We start from the raw sequence: 17,132 nt of genomic DNA on the forward strand, positions 1-17,132 counted from the left end.
GAATGCTGTGGAAAGTAAAAGATGGCAGGAATTGTGGGTTCCTTTTGTTGGAATGAACAATGACTACCTCAGTTCAACACTTTTTTAAAGGGAAGTTTCTTTGTGCTGAGCACTGTTACGTTCTGGGGAGCTTATAGTCTAATGACAGAAGACCACCAAGCAAAGAAATGGGAAAAAAGGAAGTGCTCAGGATTATCATACATAGAAGGTTCTATGAAAGCAGAGGAAAGTGTATTTAATATTAATCTGTGAGGTGAAATTGTGTGAAGGAAGTAGGGAATGTCAGGGAGGATTCTAAATAGGAGGTTATGCTAGGTCTAGAAGGATGGTAGAAGTTGACCTGGTTAAATTAGGGATAGATTTCAAATGGGGGAATATATTCAAAGGCACAGAAACAGAGTCTGTTAAGTCTGTGTGTGATATGTGGATATGGTAAGAGCTGGAGCTGGAGCTGAGGACATAGAGGGATCAGATTATAAATGGCTTTGGATCCCATGGTAATAACCTTGGACCTGATTGTCCAGGTAAAGAAACTCTGAAGGATTTTAAAAAGGGAAGTATCACTTTCAGCTCTGTGTTTTTGGAATGTCCGCTGGCAGTCATGTGGAAATGCAAGCAGAAGAGAAATTAGAAGGCTTGACTAAAGACCAGCGAAGAGGTTGAAGCAGTGGAGACAGATTGTCACAGAATTAAGAGGAAGAATCCATCCATGGGATTTTAAATCAGAGAACTTTAGTAAAGAGAGATGTAGTTGCCTAGTTGTTGGAATGGCAAGATTATATCACTGAAATCAGATGACATTGCTATGAGTGGCAGTGAGTAACACCGGAAGGCCTCAGATAGGGACCACATGGCCCTGAGTCTGTGGGTATTAGTCGATGACTCTTTTGCACCGAATTCAGGAAATTACATAAAAATGACTTGAGCAATAAAATGTGCATAATGAGACTTCGCAGTTAGTATATTTGGAGGAAAATAACTAGGATTGGTGAAGATGGGGAAGTAGCCATTATTAGAGGGCCATTTGGGAATTAAATTTGCAGTAAAAAAAAAAACAAACAACAAATGCCCTGAATCCGGCCCTTTCTCCCTGCATCCCTTTCCCCTCCAGCAACCTTCTCTATTTAGCCACACCACAGACTGCGGGGGAAGCCCACCTCCAGGCTTCTCCTGGCAGCGGGTACTTGAAGGCGGAGGAATTTCAGCAAACCGAGGACGGGAATATTAGAATTTTGACAGAGAAACCTAGGTATCAGGTAGAAGGGTCCTTAAGCCCAGATTTCCTGACTTCAGGTGTGCAGTGTTCCTTCAACTACCCACACTGCCTCCCCGGCCGCCAGCGCGGAGCTCGCGGAACTGTGGGGACGGCAGAGCCCGCCCACTTGGGCCGGGGGCTCCCTCCACGCCCCGCCCGCGGCTGCCTGCCCCGGGGGCCTCGCCGCCCCGCCCCCTTTCCGCGCCAGGCGGGGCCGCTGCGCCGCCGCCACCCGGGCGCGCGCGGGGTCGCGTGGACGCGGGTCGGGCCGTAGTGCCGGGAGGTCGCCGGGCCGCCCGCGGTGCCCGCGCCGCCACCCCCAGCCTGACGCACCGAGGGGCCGGGACGCGATTTGCCGCGAGAGACTAGAGCCGCCGCCGCCCGGGGCCGCCCCGCCCCCAGCCCGCCTTCCTCCCGCCTCGCCCTCCGCCTCCGCCCGCGCCGCGCTCGCGTCCCCGCGTCCTCCCCAGCGCCCCGGAGCCGCTGGCCGACGGCGTCAGCGCTGACCAGGTGAGTGTCGCTGCCGGCCGGCCGTGTGGTCGCGCGGGAGGAGCGCGCAGGCCCCGCGGCTGGGCAGCGGCCGGGAGGCGGTGGAGGCGGCCGTGACGGGCCTGGCTTTCTTCCCCGGTACGGGCCGCGGGGCGGCGGGGCCGCGCGGCCGAGGGAGGAGCGCGTCCACCCCGCCGCCGCCCCCGGCCCTGCCGCCGCCGGCAGCCCCGCCGCCGCCGCAGACAAAGCGCCCGAGGTGGGAGCCCGCGGACCGTCCGCTCTGTGCGTCGCCTGCCGAGCCCCGGCCCGCACGCCCCGGGCCCCTCACGTCTCTCGTGAGTGCGGTCGTTCATTTCTGGGTGTAAGGGACCGGAAAGTGCAACAGGTTTGGGTGTGAATCCTAATTTTCCGGCGGCTCTGGTCGTCGGGGCGTGCAGGGACACCACATGTGGCGCCCAGCTCTGGGGAGAGTCTCCTGTCCAACGCCCGCGGCTGCCTCCTTTGTGTGGCGGGTGACTAGCCCTGCCCGGTGGGTGGGGGACGCGGGCCCGCGGTCCCTGTTGCGCCGGGGATCCTGGACGCCTGCCTCGCAGGGCTTGGCTTCCCTCGGGCCTGCAGGATGGTAACATCCCTTTAGCCTTTGGGGGAGTCACAGAGGGCGGGAGAGGGAGCTGGCTGGCAAGGATGTGTGGTTATGCATTTATTTTTATATTTTAGGAATACTCAAATTAGAAAAGAGCCGCAGTCTGACGGGCTTCTGAGGGTAAGGGTGCGATTTCACCCAGGCATGAACGTTTCTACTTGGTGCTGCCGTGACAGCCTCCGTGGTTTAGGTAGTGCTTTGACATCTTTCATACACAGGAAGTTGGAGTGCTGTTGAGGGAGTAACTTCATAGCAGCTCTTTGACAGGTCTTCTCTTTCTACACATATCATCTGAGCCAAGCATACCATGCCTCCCAGCACAGCTTGGCAAGCCTGCGAATTAAAATTACATCTTAAAATACCCCCATGTTGAAAATCTTAGTCCATATGCTCTTCTTTGCCTTGATAAACCTTATTTTTAGGTGTTGAGAACCCCTCCTCCCAAAGAATACATAATAAAGAACAGTTTGTCTTTGTTTACATACCTTGGGTGATGCTGATACCTAGCTGATTTCATTAGTATGCTATTTTAGTACAACAATACTAAATAGAAGAAAGATATCTTCCCTTTGCTTTCAACAGTAAAATACTTCTTTGTTCTAGAACCAGGAAGCCTTTATGCATAATACTTTGTGTGGACAAAAGTTGGTGAATGTCTTTACCCAATGACCAAATACGTGAACAAAATCCCCACAGGACCTAGACCGTATTACACAACTCTATAGATTGTTTTTACAACTCAAATACCAGGAAATCATTTTGCTGAATATTTATTCAAACATTCTAGACTAAATTTAACCTTAAAAATTGGGCCAACTCTAATAAGTTCCCCAACATTAGAAAAGTGATTACATTTAAAAAGTTTGCCAACCATTTAGTCCTGGTGAATAATAATGGGAAGGAATAGTTGCTGGAAGAGGTTAGGACCCTGGTGATGGACCTCCAAATGTTATAGGAGAATGCTACAGGTAGAAAATGGTAGATGGAAGTCACAAGGTTGTGTCTACTGGGTTTTAGTTGATTGACAGACATTTAATGGGATTTTAGGCAGATAATCTTCCTGCTGACATCTGAAAACAAAATGTCCACTAATTAAAAAACATACAGATAATAACTTGTTTTTAACCTGTTGTTTTCATGTATTCTGTAAGGACTTCTTAAAATTGTTTCCACGCCCTAAAAACAAACTTTTCTTTTGAAGAAATAAAATTATGCCTGATTAATCTGATTTATAGACATTTTATCTGGCATAATTAGTAGTTTTACTTCACTGAAAATACTATCCATATGTGTAACATCTAACTTTCAAAGAGCTTTCATAGCTGTTACAAGCAACAGGAAACATTGTCTTCTGTAGGTGTGGATCTATAAAGTAATCTTTTGAGAAAAGAGTAGCGAAATTGAAATTAAATATTTAATTGAAATTACATAATTTTTAAATTGATCTATAATATTTCATAGAAATATTTTATAAATGTAGAAATTTATAAGTGTAAATTTTATAAATGTAGAATTCTTTGATTTTTGTATATTCATAAGATTGTGCAAATATTGCTCCTGTCTAATTCCAGAACATTTTCATCTCACCCTTTAACCACCCCTCCAAAAAAAAAAAAACAAAACCCAAACCTGTTAGCTGTCACTTCCGTTCTCCCCCTCCATTGAGCACTTGGCAACCACTAATTGACTTTCTATCTCTGTGTATTTGCCTATTTGGACATTTCATATAAATTAAGTCATATATTTGGCCTTTTGTGTCTTGTTTCTTTCAGTCAATGTAATGTTTTCAAGGTTCATCCATATTGTAGCATGCATCAGTGTTTCATCTTATGGCTGAATAACATTTTGCTTATCCATTTCATCATTTGAGAGGCATTTGGGTTGATTCTACTTTTGACTATTTTAAATAATGCTGTTATGGACATTTATGTATAAGTTTTTGCATGGTCATATGCTTTCATTTCTCTTGGGTGTATAATTAGGATTGGAATTGCTGGACCATTGTGGTAATTCTGTTAAACTTTTGAGCCAAACTTTTCCTCAGCTGCTGTGTCATTTTAAATTCCCACTGGCAATGTATAAGAGTTCCATTTTCTCCACATCCTCACCAACATTTCTTTTTTTAGAGATTTATTTTTTTTATTTATTCCTGCCCCCCACCCCTTGTTGTTTGCTCTCGCTGTCTGCTCTCTGTGTCCGTTTGCTATGTGCTCTCTGTGTCTGCTCCTCTTCTCTTTAGGAGGCACAAGGAACCAAACCGGGAACCTCCCAAATGGGAGAGAGGCGCTCAATCGCTTCAGCCACCTCATCTCCCTGCTTTGTTGTGTCTCCCATTGTCTTTCCTCTTTGTGTCTCCATATTGTGTCATCTAATTTTGTCAGCTTGCTACGCCTGCCTGTCGCAAAGCTCACTGTCTTGCTTGTCTTCTCCAGGAGGCATCAGAAACTGAACCCGGGACCTCCTCTGTGGTAGGCAGGAGCTCAGTTGTTTGAGCCACCTGAGCTCCCTGCTTTGTTGTAGCTCTCATTGTCTTTCCTCTTTGTGTCTCCTTATTATGTCATCTTATCGCATCAGCTTGCCACGCTTGCCCAAAATGCCAGTTCGTTGTCTTGCTTGTTTTCTCCAGGAGGCACCAGGAACTGAAACCAGGCTCTCCCATGTGGTAGGTAGGAGCTCAGTCGCTTGAGCCACATTCGCTTCCCTCCAACACTCCTTTTTTTTTTTTTTTTTGAGTGACATAATGGTCTGTAGTTACTTTATTTTAAAATTTTGTAGCAAATTTTTTTGTCTTTTTTTTTTTTTAAAGATATGTAGATCACAAAAAATATTACATTAAAAAATATAAGAGGTTCCTGTATACCCCCCACATCCCCCACTCCTCTCACATCAACAACCTCTTTCATCATTGTGGCACGTTCATTGCATTTGGTGAATACATTTTGGAACACTGCTACACTGCATGGGTCATAACTTATATTGTAGTTTACACTCTTCCCCAGTCCATTCAGTGGGTTATGGCAGGATATATCATGTCCTGTATCTGTCCCTGCAGTATCATTCAGGACAACTCCAAGTCCCGAAAAGTCATCCTCCTCATTGTGAGGTGGTATCTTACTGTGGTTTTGGTTTGCATTTTCCTAATGAGGAATGGTGTTGAGCTTCTTTTCATGTGTTTATTGGTCATTTGTATATCATCTTTGGAGAAATACCTATTCAATCTGTGATAGTTTTTTAAGTTTGTTACTCTCAGGTATTTTCTTATTTAATCATTAAAGTAATCCTGCAAGGTAGTTTTACTCCTATTTCACTACAAAGAAACTAAGGTGCAAAGAAGTTAAAGAAATAACTTGGTTATTTTTTACTTTATGGAATGAATAAGAGGCAGGGTCTAATGTAAACTCTGGTGTTCTGACTGCTTTCTTTCCACTTCACTTGGCATACAAGTTAAATTGTTTGTGAATTTGCGTGGCTCATTAGTGACAAAGTGCAAAGTGGAAAAAAAAAAAAGCCAAAGCATAACAAAAAACAGGTATCAGGGACTCTAGGCCACACTGCCTCATAGTCACTAGACTTTGTTAAGCTTTTTCCCTTACATTAATAAAGTAGTTATTGCCATATTTCCAATGGGGGAAAGAGAGTCAGAGCTAGTAAACCTAGTAATACTCTTTTAGTGGCATGGTTGATTCTAGAACCTGTTGTGCACTCCCAGCAATTGCTCTTTCTATTCCTCTACAGTTGCCATGTTTCCTTTTTCCCCCTAATTTATTCCTTCTCACCATAAAAGCATTGAACTACACACTTTTGATAAAAAATATGATATATCTGAGTTAAACTTAAATTAACTTTTATTTTTGAAGGGAGCAATTTGCTAGTTTCATTTTGCAGTACAGAATTACTAAGGTACATATTATAGTTTTTATGTACTGTGGTGTATTAGGCATAGCATATATTTTAGTTTCCTGGTCTGCTTTAGCAAATACCATGCAGTGTTCAGCGTAAACAATGGGAATTTATTTGCTTATGGTTTTAAGGCCAAAATAAATCTCCAAATCAAGGTACTGCTTTCTCCCTGAATATTATGGCATACTGGGGCTGGCTGCTGGTCATTCTTGGTCCTTAGCATGTTACATGGCAAGTAACAAGGCACCAAATCCTGGTCTCTCCTTTTTCTTCTGAGTTCTCTTGATGTTCAGCTTCTGGCTGCTTATCCCAGCCATACCTAAAAAATAATAAATGATAAAAACTAAAATTTAACTTAAAACTCAACTCTCTATCTTTGGTTTAAGAATTATTAAAGGAAGTAACTTGTTCCATCTGGGGTCGTAAAATTAAGCTTTAAGTAACTGGTGCTTGGGGATATCTTTGTTTTCCAAATGCTTAGCTCAGTGCCCCACACAGAGGAGGTGTACCTTAAGTGTTTGTTAAATAATTGAATGACCAGTGAGTGAATAAAATTGTTTTAGCTATAACAAGTAGAGGAGAATAGCAAATGAATATTTAGTTTTAATTTATATGTTTTAATTGTTCAGATGTGAGACATTGATTATATAATTTCAAATAATATATGAATATATAGAGTAAAAGATGAAAGTCCCTCTTAAGTTCTTTTCCCCATCCCTTCCTTCACCTCCAGCTCCACTCCCATCCCAGATAACCACTCTTAATAATTTGGGGTTTATATTTCCAAACCTATGTCTTTTCAATTTATGTGTTTGTGTATGTACAGTTATGCATTCACATACCCTTCAATACATACTTATATGTATAGACAATGTTTTATCCTTTACAAATGACATTGTGCTTTGCATGTTCCTTTTTTCACTTAAATGTTTAAGAAAGACTTTTGTATTTATCTTTACAAATAATAAACATAATATTTATGTTTTCTTTTCAGTTTGCTATCCTTATGTGGTTTTGGTGTTAAGTGACCCTTCAAGAAAGAATTAGAAAACTTTCCCTTTATTTTTCTGTGTTCTGGAATAGTTAAAATGTCTGCCTTTAGATGTTTATTGAAAATCACCTGACAGTTGTAGGGGAGGGAGGAGAACTAAACTGACTTTTGTAATTTTTCCCTTTTTTATTGTTTTGTCACGCTTTGAACACTTTTTTGTTTCTTTGCTTTTATTTTTTTTATTTTAAAGATTTATTATATTTATTTCTCTACCCCCGCCCCCCGGCCGTTGTCTGCTCTCTGTCCACTCGCTGTGTGTTCTTCTGTGTCCGCTTGCATTCTCGGCGGCATCGGGAATCTGTGGCTCTTTCTGTTGCGTCATCTTGCTGCGTCAGTTCTCCATGTGTGCGGTGCCACTCCTGGGTGGGCTGTGCTTTTTTTTTGTGCTGGGCGGCTCTCCTTGCAGGGTGCACTCCTTGCGTGTGGTTCACTCCTCTGCAGGGGACACCCTGGTGTGGCATGGCATTCCTTACGCATGGCAGCACTGTGCGTGAGCCAGCTCACCACACTGCCCAGGAGGCCCTGGGTTTGAACTCTGGACCTCCCATATGGTAGGGGGACGCTCTATCAGTTGAGCCACATCTGCTTCCCTCTTTGCTTTTTATTTGTTAACATATATACAACCTAAAATTTTCCTCTTCAGTCATATTCAGATATTTAATTCATTGGTGTTAATTATATTCACTGTATTGTGCTACCATCACCATCATCCATTGCCACAATTTTTCCTTCACTCCCAACAGAAATTTTATACTAGTTAGGCTTTAATTCCCCATTCTTCAGCACTCCCCAGCCCGTGGTAACCTGTATTCTAATTTCTGACTCTTATGAATTTGCTTATTCTACGTATTTCATATCAGTGAGATTATACAATATTTGTGCTTTTGTGTCTGGCTTATTTCACTCAACATGATATCCTCAAGACTCATCTATGTTGTCACATGTGTCAGAACCTCATTCCTTTTCATGGCTGCATAATATTCCGTTGTATGTATCTTTGGGTAATTTTCTTATCCATTCATTTTTTTTTTATATATAATAGCCATATTATTTTACCATTGCAGGGTTTTTTTTTGTTTTTTTTTTTTAAAGATTTATGTTATTTATTTCTCCCCCCTCCCTTCATTGTCTGTTCTCTGTGTCCATTTGCTGTGTGTTCTTCTGTGTGTGCTTGTATTCTCATTAGGCGGCTCTGGGAACTGATCCTGGGACCTTCCGGAGTGGAAGAGAGGTGATCATTCTCTTGAGCCACCTCAGCAACCTGGTCTGCTAAGTCTCTTATTGTCTCTCCTCTGTGTCTCTTTTTGTTCCATCATCTTGCTGCATCGGCTGTCTGTATTGGCTGGCACTCCTGCACAGGAGGCACTCCTTGTGGGTCAGCTTGCCTTCACCAGGAGGCCCTGGGTATTGAACCCTGGACCTTCTATATTGTAGACAGGAGCCCATCTTGAGCCACATCTGCTTCCCGTCCATTCATCTTTTCTTTGTTTTTTTTTTTTTAAAGATTTACTTATTTATTTATCCCCCCCGCCTTGTGGCTTTTCCCATTCATTGCTGACTCTTCTCTGTGTCCATTCACTGCACATTTTTTCTGTATCTGCTTGTCTCCCTTTGCTGTGTCATCTTGCTTGGCCAGCTTGCCTTCACAAGGAGGCCCTGGGATGTGAACCCAGGGCCTCCCATATGATAGACGGGAGCCCAATTAGTTGAGCCACAGCCACTTCCCCCACCATTCATCTTTGATGGGTGGCTTCCATCTTTTGACAACTGTGAATAATCCTGCTATGAACATTGGCATGCAAATATCTGTTCCAGTCACTCCTTTCAGTTCTTTTAGGCCTATACCTAGAAGTGAAATTGCCAGGACATATGTTAATTAATTCTGTACTTAACTTTCTGAGGAGCTGCCAAACTGTTTTCAACAGTATCTGCACAATTTTTACATTTCCATCAACAATGTATGAGCATAACTATTCTCTACACACTCTCCAGAACTTTCATTTCTTTTTTTTAAGTAGTAACCATTCTAGTGGTATCTTGTGATTTTGATTTGTATTTCCCTAATGACTAATAATGTTGAGCATCTTTTCATATATTTATTGGCTATTTGTTTAACTTATTTGGAGAAATCTCTATTAAGTATTTTGCCCAGTTTTTAATTGGGTTGTTTGTCTTTTTGCTGTTGACTTGTAGGATCTTGTTATATATTCTAGACATTAAATCAAATGTAGTTTCCAAATATTTTCTCCCTTTCTGTGGTTGTCCTTTTACTTTCTTAAGTCTTTTGATACACAGAAGTTTCAATTTTGATGAGATCATATTTTTTCTTTTGTTGCTTGTGCTTTTGGTATAAAGTTTAAAAAACTATTGCCTAACACATGATCCTGAAGATACTTCCCTACGTTTTCTTCTAGGAATTTTATAGTCTGGTTCCTATATTTAGGTCTTTAATCCATTTTGAGTTACTTTGTGTTTGTGGTGTGAGGTAGGGGTCCACCTTCATTTTTTGCATATGGAGTCCCTATTTTTCCAGCACCATTTGATGACAGACTCTTCTTTACTCATTGAATGGACTTTATACCCTTGTAAAAAAATTTGTTAGCCATAAATGTGAGGGTCATTTTCTGATTCCATTAGTTTATATATCTGTCTTTGTACCAGTTTCATATTGTTTTGACCATTGTAGCTTTGTAAGATGGATTTGGCTATTTAGGACCCCTTACCTTTCTAAATAAATTTGATTATTGGCTTTTCCATTTCTGCAAAGAAGGTTATTGGAATTTTGATAGGGATTGCATTGAAGCTATAAATTGCTTTGGGTAGAATTGACATCTTGACAATATTTATATCTTCTAATCCATGAGCATGCAAGGGCCTTCCATTTATTTAGATCTTCTTTGATTTCTTTTAGCAATGCTTTGTAGTTTACATGTATAAGTCCTTTACATCCTTGGTTATATTTATTCCTAGATATTTAATTATTTTAGTTGTAGTTGTGAATGGAATTTGTTTTCTTGATTTCTTCCTCACATTGTTCATTAGTAGGGTATAGAAACACTATTGATTTTTGCAAGTTGATCTTGTATGCTGCCACTTCACTGAATTAATTTATTAGCTTTAGTAACTTCGCTATAAATTTTTTTGGGACTTTCTGTAAGTAGAATCACGTCTGTAAGTAGTGAAAATTTTACTTCCTTTCCAATTTGGATGCCTTTTATTTCTTTTTCTTGACTAATTAGTTGGACTAAAACTTACAGTGCTATGGTGAATAACAGTGATTACAGTGTGCATTTTTGTCTTGTTTAAGCTCCTAGAGGGAGATTTTCAGTCTTTCACCATTAATAATATATTAGGTGTGGGTCTTTCATACATGCCCTTATTCATGTTGAGAAAGTTTCCTTCTATGCTTAGTTTTCTAAGTTTTTATCAAGAAGTTGTGATGGATTTTGTAAAATGCCTTTTCTGTGTCAAGATGATCATGTGTTTTTTTGTTTGTTTTGTTTTTGTGGTGTATTACATTCATTGATTTTTCTTATGTTGAACCATTCTTACATATCTGGGATAAATCCTACTTGATCATGGTGTATAATTCTTTTAGTTCTGCTGTTGGATTTGGGATGCTAGTGTTTTGTTGAGGATTTTTGCTTCTATATTTATTGGTATACATTGGTCTATAATCATCTTTTTTTTGGCTTGGTACTAGGGTGATATTAGCCTCATAGAATGAATTAGGTAGTCTTCCCTCCTCTTCAATTTTTTGGGAGAGTTTGAGCAGAATTGGTGTTAATTCTTGGAATGTTTAGTAGAATTTACCTGTGAAGCCATCTGGCTTTTCTTTGTTGGGATGTTTTTGATTAGTCATTCAATCTCTTTGCTTGTAATTTGTTGAGATTTCTAGAATCCGTGCACATTGTGTGTTTTCTAGAAACCTTCATTTCATCTGGGTTGTTTAATTTGTTGGTATATAGTTGTTCATATTACCTTCTTATGATTATTTTTGTTTTTGGGACCTCTGGTATGACCCTCTTTTATTTCTGATTTTAATTATTTGTATCCCCCCTCTCTTTTTATATGCCAGTCTTAAGGGTTTGTCAAATTTTTTATCTTTTCAAAGAACCAACTTCTTGTTTGTTATTTTTTTCTCTTGTCCTTTTTCCCTCTTTTTAAAATTTCTGTTCTAATCTTTGTTACTTCACTCCTTCTGCTTGTTGGGGGTTTAGTTTGCTATTCTTTTCTAGTCCCTCCAGATATGCAGTTAGGGCTTTGATTTGAGCTCTTCTCTTTTAATGTAAGCATTGAGGGCAATAAATTTCCCTCTGAGCATTGCCTTCACTGCATACGGTAAGTTTTGATATGTTGTGTTCTCTTTTCCATTTGTCTCAAGATATTTATTGATTTTTCTTGTGATATCTTCTTTGACCCATTGATTGATTGATTATTTAACCTCCATGTATTTGTGGAATCTCAAGTTCTCTGCCTGTTATTTATTTCCAACTTCATTCCAATGTAGTCAGAGAAGATGCTTTCTATAATTTAAGTCTTTTAAATTTATTGAGACTTATTTTGTGACCTAACATGTGTTGTCCTTATTTTCTATTGGATTTTTAGGGAGGAAATCCTTCCATCAAAGCCAATATCCCCATCTCTAATAAATAAATTGACTGATAGCAAACAGATAAATGAAACAGTATCTACAGGCTTTTCTCCAAGACACCCCTTTAAGAGTCCTGCACTTATATTTACTAGTTGTATAACTTTAGGCAAGTTAGTTACTCTATTCACATTTCTGTTTTCTCATTTGTAAAATAGCCAATAATTCCTGCTTCATAGGAGTCTTGGAAGTATTAAATAAGAGCTGAGCTAATATATGAAAGTCTTAGTAGTTCCATCTAATAAAAAAATGGAAAAATTATTGTTATTTTTTAAAAATGGTGACATGCTATATATATGTAAAATTTTCACTTCATTAATTATAATTATGTGTCTTAGCCTAACAGGAACAAATTTAAGGAGAGAGAATGATGGAATTTGGGAGGATTTTAACTAATAAGTTGGAAGGCTCTGTAAATTTTTCCACACCATTTAGAATTTAATTTTGGTAAACAATGATTTCTAAATCTGCACACTCTTTGAAGGCAGGATAACAGTGGTAGTAGTAGAGTAAAACTGACCTAGCTTGATCATGCGTTATCATTAATTTGCATTGTGACTTTTGACAGATGAATTTATTTTGGTAAAATGGGATAACAGCACCTACTTTGTAAGTGTTGAGGAAAGAGATTTAGTATAGTGCTTGGTGTGTAAAGTATAATAGGTGTTCAAATTGTTGATTTACTTTGTTTGCATGTAATGAGTACCAAACGATCATGAGGAGTTGGATTTTGCTATTTTGTTTGTTATAGTAAAAGAATGTTAGATCCTTACTTAATATTAGTAGTCTTTGTACTACACATTATCCATTGCCCTTGGATAAGTCACCTAATGGCTCAGATCTTTCCATTTCCTTACTTAAACAAACAATACAGAGCAAGAGAACTACCACTTATGGAGGACCTATTTTATGTGCATTGGGAGTTACAAACTCATTTAATCCTCCCACGAATCCTATCAGGTGGAGATGATTGTCATTTCCCTTTTTAATAGATAAAGAAACAAAGACCCAGGTGTTGGATTTTCCAGGGTCCACTTGGTAAACGCCCTGGTCCTGTTCATGTTCTTTCACTCTTAGGCCTTCATGGGGAGAATAATAGAGCCTGCCCCTCGGTGTAGGGAATATCAAATGAAGAGCATATTGTACTCTAATACTAAGGCTATAAAAATGAAACCATTTCTTACTAATGGTTTTCATTAATAAAATACATGTAGAGGATTGTTAATGTGTCTTCATGCCTATGGTTAAGAATAATTAAATTTTTAAATACTTTGTATTGCTTGTAATTGCTTTACATAAATAATTTATTATTTAGTCTTCATTGTATTTCGAATTTAATCAGGTAGAAGAGGGGGTAGGTAGTGCTCATAAAGGGAAATACAATCTTGTTTGATAGTGGTTTTTGCCTGTATATGTGTATATGTAAGCTTGGAGCTGGGAAGTACAGTTCTCTGGCAGTTTGGCATTTGTAGAAACTGGAGATTCTTGGAAAGAAGTAAAGAAAATCTGCTTTATAATTCATTGTCTCCTAGTGGACTTGCAAAGTCATTTAAAAAATGAATCAGAATTTGTCAGCTGATTTATAAAGAGGTGTTGATTATATTCTTGAAAGATAGTAATACTATTTTTCTTTGATAGAGGTTACGAAAGCTTTCTCTTATGCGTTTCATTTTGTTTGGTCCAAATCAGTGATACTGATTTGGTATTTTTGCAAACCCTGTGCTAGGGATATGTGATACAAAAAAATGTTGTTGGGTCATCACAAATTAAATTGTGATTCAATAATGGTATAAAAAGAATGTTTAGGAATTCATCTAATTCTGTTAGAATTTTTACTGTGTTTATTAGGAATGGAAATTCTGCGTTTAAGCTGAAGAAATTTTTATCAGAGTAGGCTTGAATTGCACTATTTAATTCTTGCTTGTATTGAATGCTGCTTTTTTGCACAATACAAAGTTCTGTGGAGGTATATGTGAAAACTAAAATGACTCCAGTCTTCACAGAGTTTATAATCTAGTTAATTAGCGAGGCAGTGAAGAAGGAAACCAAGTAAAAGGCAGAGGCCCCTTAAGATGTGCGCCTGTAAAGTCAATTTTGCTGAATTGGACTTTGGGAAGATGTGTGGGTCTCTCCTGAGGCGTTATCAGAAACAGCCTAACACTTTGAAAACTGCTATGGTTATATATCTTGTTTGTCTTGGTCATTATATAATGTTCTATTTGCCTTATAAAAATAACTTTCTGGTCTAAGTACTAAGAATATTTCTACTTTTGAGTACTTTTTTGTTCTTCTTCTGGACTGTGGAATGGATTCTCCTTTTTGTGATGGTTATCAGAGAACCAAAATGAGAATCATGACCTACCCCGGAGAAAGCTTATAGGTTTTGTGTTGTACGTTTTTTAACCTAGTTCTTAGCACCCTTTTGGGGTTTTTCTTAATCTTTTGCTTTTATCTTTAACTTTTAATAGTTTGTGTATTGTTTCATTAATTCTTTTCAGAACAAAATGAGGAGGGTATTTATAAATAAATAAATATAAAATCCATGGAGGAACATGTCAAGGCAAACAGATTAATAAAATAGAGACCAGATGTGGCATATAGGTTTTATCTCATGGGCCAGCTGTGACTGATCGTAGTGGTTCCCTGAACACTCCTGCATTAAATAGTAAGGTAAGGCTGCCTCTGGGGTCCTGTTATTGCTGGGCAATATTTGTTGTCGTCATGGGTAGAAATAGTGATGGCCTCAGTGCCAATATTATCATCTCTGCTGTAGACAAAATACGTGAGATCTGAGTAGCACGATATAGGTGGTGGCTTTTGGTTTGTGTGATATTAACCTCATGATTAGAATGGCACTACGAATTTTTAGAAAGATACCATAGAGTTGAGTTGCCCTTCTCATCAGTTCACATGAGGAAGTACCTCACACCTACATGATGGCACTGGGGATGTTAGTTCTGATCATACCACTTATGGTGGTGTTTGCCAGGTTTCTCCACTGCTGTAAAGGTATTATTTTCCCCTTTCCGTACTTATTTTTGGAAGTGCGCTACTAAGTCTAGCCCACACTCAAACTGGGAGGGTGAATTAAAGTAGCTTTATTTTAAAAACTTTAAATTCCCTTTGGATGATTTACCATCTATTTTATTTACCATTTCCCTGTTGATATATATTTAGTTCATTTAGTATATTGTTATCTTATAGTATAGTTTAGTATATCATAAACAAGCTCTGGAGCTAGACTACCTGGGTTCAAATTCTGGTTCCTCTCTAACTTTGTCATCTACTTCTTCTTGGTCTCTTGGTTTTTCCATCTATGCAGTGGAGATGTTAATAACATCTATCTCATAGGATTTTTGGGAAGATTAAATGAGAAAATGTTTAAAGTGCTTGTAAGAGTGTTTTGCCACTATAGTCAGTTTGCTGCTATTATTAATTTCTAATCATTACTGCAGTAATGTATATATGTATATAAATTATTCCACAGTCTCTAAGATAAATTCCTAGAAAAGGGATTTTTAAATCAAAGGTACTTGTGCTTATAATTATTATAAATATTGCCAAATTGCCCTACACAGAGGTTGTACATTTTGCACATCTATCAAGAAGATATGGGGGAGCAGACCAAGCTCAGCAGTTGAGTGCTGGCTTCCCATATACAAGTCCTGGATTCAATTCCCGGTACCTCCTTAAAAAAAAGAAATGAAAACATCTGTGCTCTTATTTAAGGGTGTTAAATTATGCAATCTTTGCTAGTCTACTGGTACATTTCTTCTATCATGAATTAATTTGAGCATCTTTTCATTAAGGTATTTAGGAGTTTAGCTTTTGATGCTACTTTTTTTTGTGACGCTATTTGTGTTTCATCATCTGGGAATGAATAAAAATGCTATATTTGGAAAATTCTTATAATTAGGTAAGAAATGAGTTACTTTAGTTGTAGAACGGACAGTCTTATAGAAATGGGACACTGAGTTGCTGACCTTTCTTCTGTTGTGTCAGCATCATGTCTTAGTAATTTTATTTTTTTTCAAGTTTTAAGAGGAATCACCCTGATATATTTGCAAACAATGAATGAAGAAGCAGAAGTGGGAGGAGGAAATGAAACGTTGCATTTGTATTAAATTAAAACTCAGAACAAAATTAGTCTAACATGTATTTCATGATATGTATGATTATGATATTGCATAATAATTAGGCATAAATTAAAAGCAGTTCATATATGTAATTATAATTAGTTATCTTTAATCAACAATTTTAGAATTCTTCTTCTTTCCCTTGTGTTCTCTAGTATGCCTAATCATTGTCAGTCAGTAGTTTTTTTTTCTGTATCATATGCTGTTTAATTGTGATTATCCTTAACCTCCCCTCCACACACAAAACCATTCCTTACCACTCTCTGCCCCCACTACACTGAAAAAACAGAAGTGCTGAATCTTTCTTTAATCAGCTGGATGGTGGACTGGGGTGTGTGGTTATCTGAGTTTGAGTTTCATGTTTGGGAGTCTCTGAGCTCATCCTAGCCACCCATGTGTTATATACCCCTTTCCCTGCCCCACATTCATAGTACCTTTACCCCTGCAGGCTGGAGGCCACAAGAACTCTGGAACATGAGAACTGGTTGGAGTGGAGGGAAAGATAAGAAAGTGCTGAATGAAGGAAAGTATGTTCTGCTGTTTTGGGGTATAATGCTCTATAAATGTCTGTTAGGTCTAGTTCACCTATATTATTTAAGCTTTGTTTCCTTAGTTATCCTCTGTCCAGATGTTCTCTCCAGTGCTGAGAATGGTGTATTAAAGTCTCCAAGTGTTGTTGTAGAGATGCCTATTTCTACTTTTAGTTGTGCCAGTGTGTGTCTCATATATTTTCTTTGGTCTGAAGTCTGTTGTAGCTGAAATTAATATAGCCACTCCTGCTTTCATTTGATTGCTTTTGTGATGTTTCTTTTTCCATATCTTTACTTTCAACCTGACTGTTGGAAGTTGGGCCATGTTTTTTAATCCACTCTGCCAATCAGTATTTTACCTAGTGTATTTAGACCATTTATGTTAAATGCAATTATTGATATGCTAGGGTTTAAGTCTTCCATTTTATTTATTCTTCTCTGTTTTTGTCTTTTTCATTTTTTTTCTTTTTCCTGCCT

General features: G+C 38.8%; 1 protein-coding gene across 4 annotated transcripts in view; it reads left to right on the plus strand.

Moving 5' to 3' along the window:
- The first annotated feature begins 1,456 nt into the window (after positions 1 to 1,456).
- The window catches only part of SESTD1 (SEC14 and spectrin domain containing 1), a 129,576-nt gene continuing 113,900 nt past the window's right edge, over positions 1,457 to 17,132 (plus strand). Inside the window, exons 1-2 of one of the 4 annotated variants that reach the window (XM_012518960.4) lie at positions 1,490 to 1,765; positions 2,462 to 2,507. The gene's annotated coding sequence lies outside the window, so the exon portion shown is untranslated. Of the gene's footprint in view, positions 1,766 to 1,955; positions 2,080 to 2,461; positions 2,508 to 17,132 lie in introns of those variants that run through there. The other 3 variants (XM_058300569.2, XM_004476862.5, XM_023584175.3) reach the window with 3 other exon arrangements.

The sequence above is a fragment of the Dasypus novemcinctus genome, chromosome 7 (genome assembly GCF_030445035.2).
Source record: "Dasypus novemcinctus isolate mDasNov1 chromosome 7, mDasNov1.1.hap2, whole genome shotgun sequence".
In the NCBI taxonomy this organism is placed as follows: Eukaryota; Metazoa; Chordata; class Mammalia; order Cingulata; family Dasypodidae; genus Dasypus; species Dasypus novemcinctus.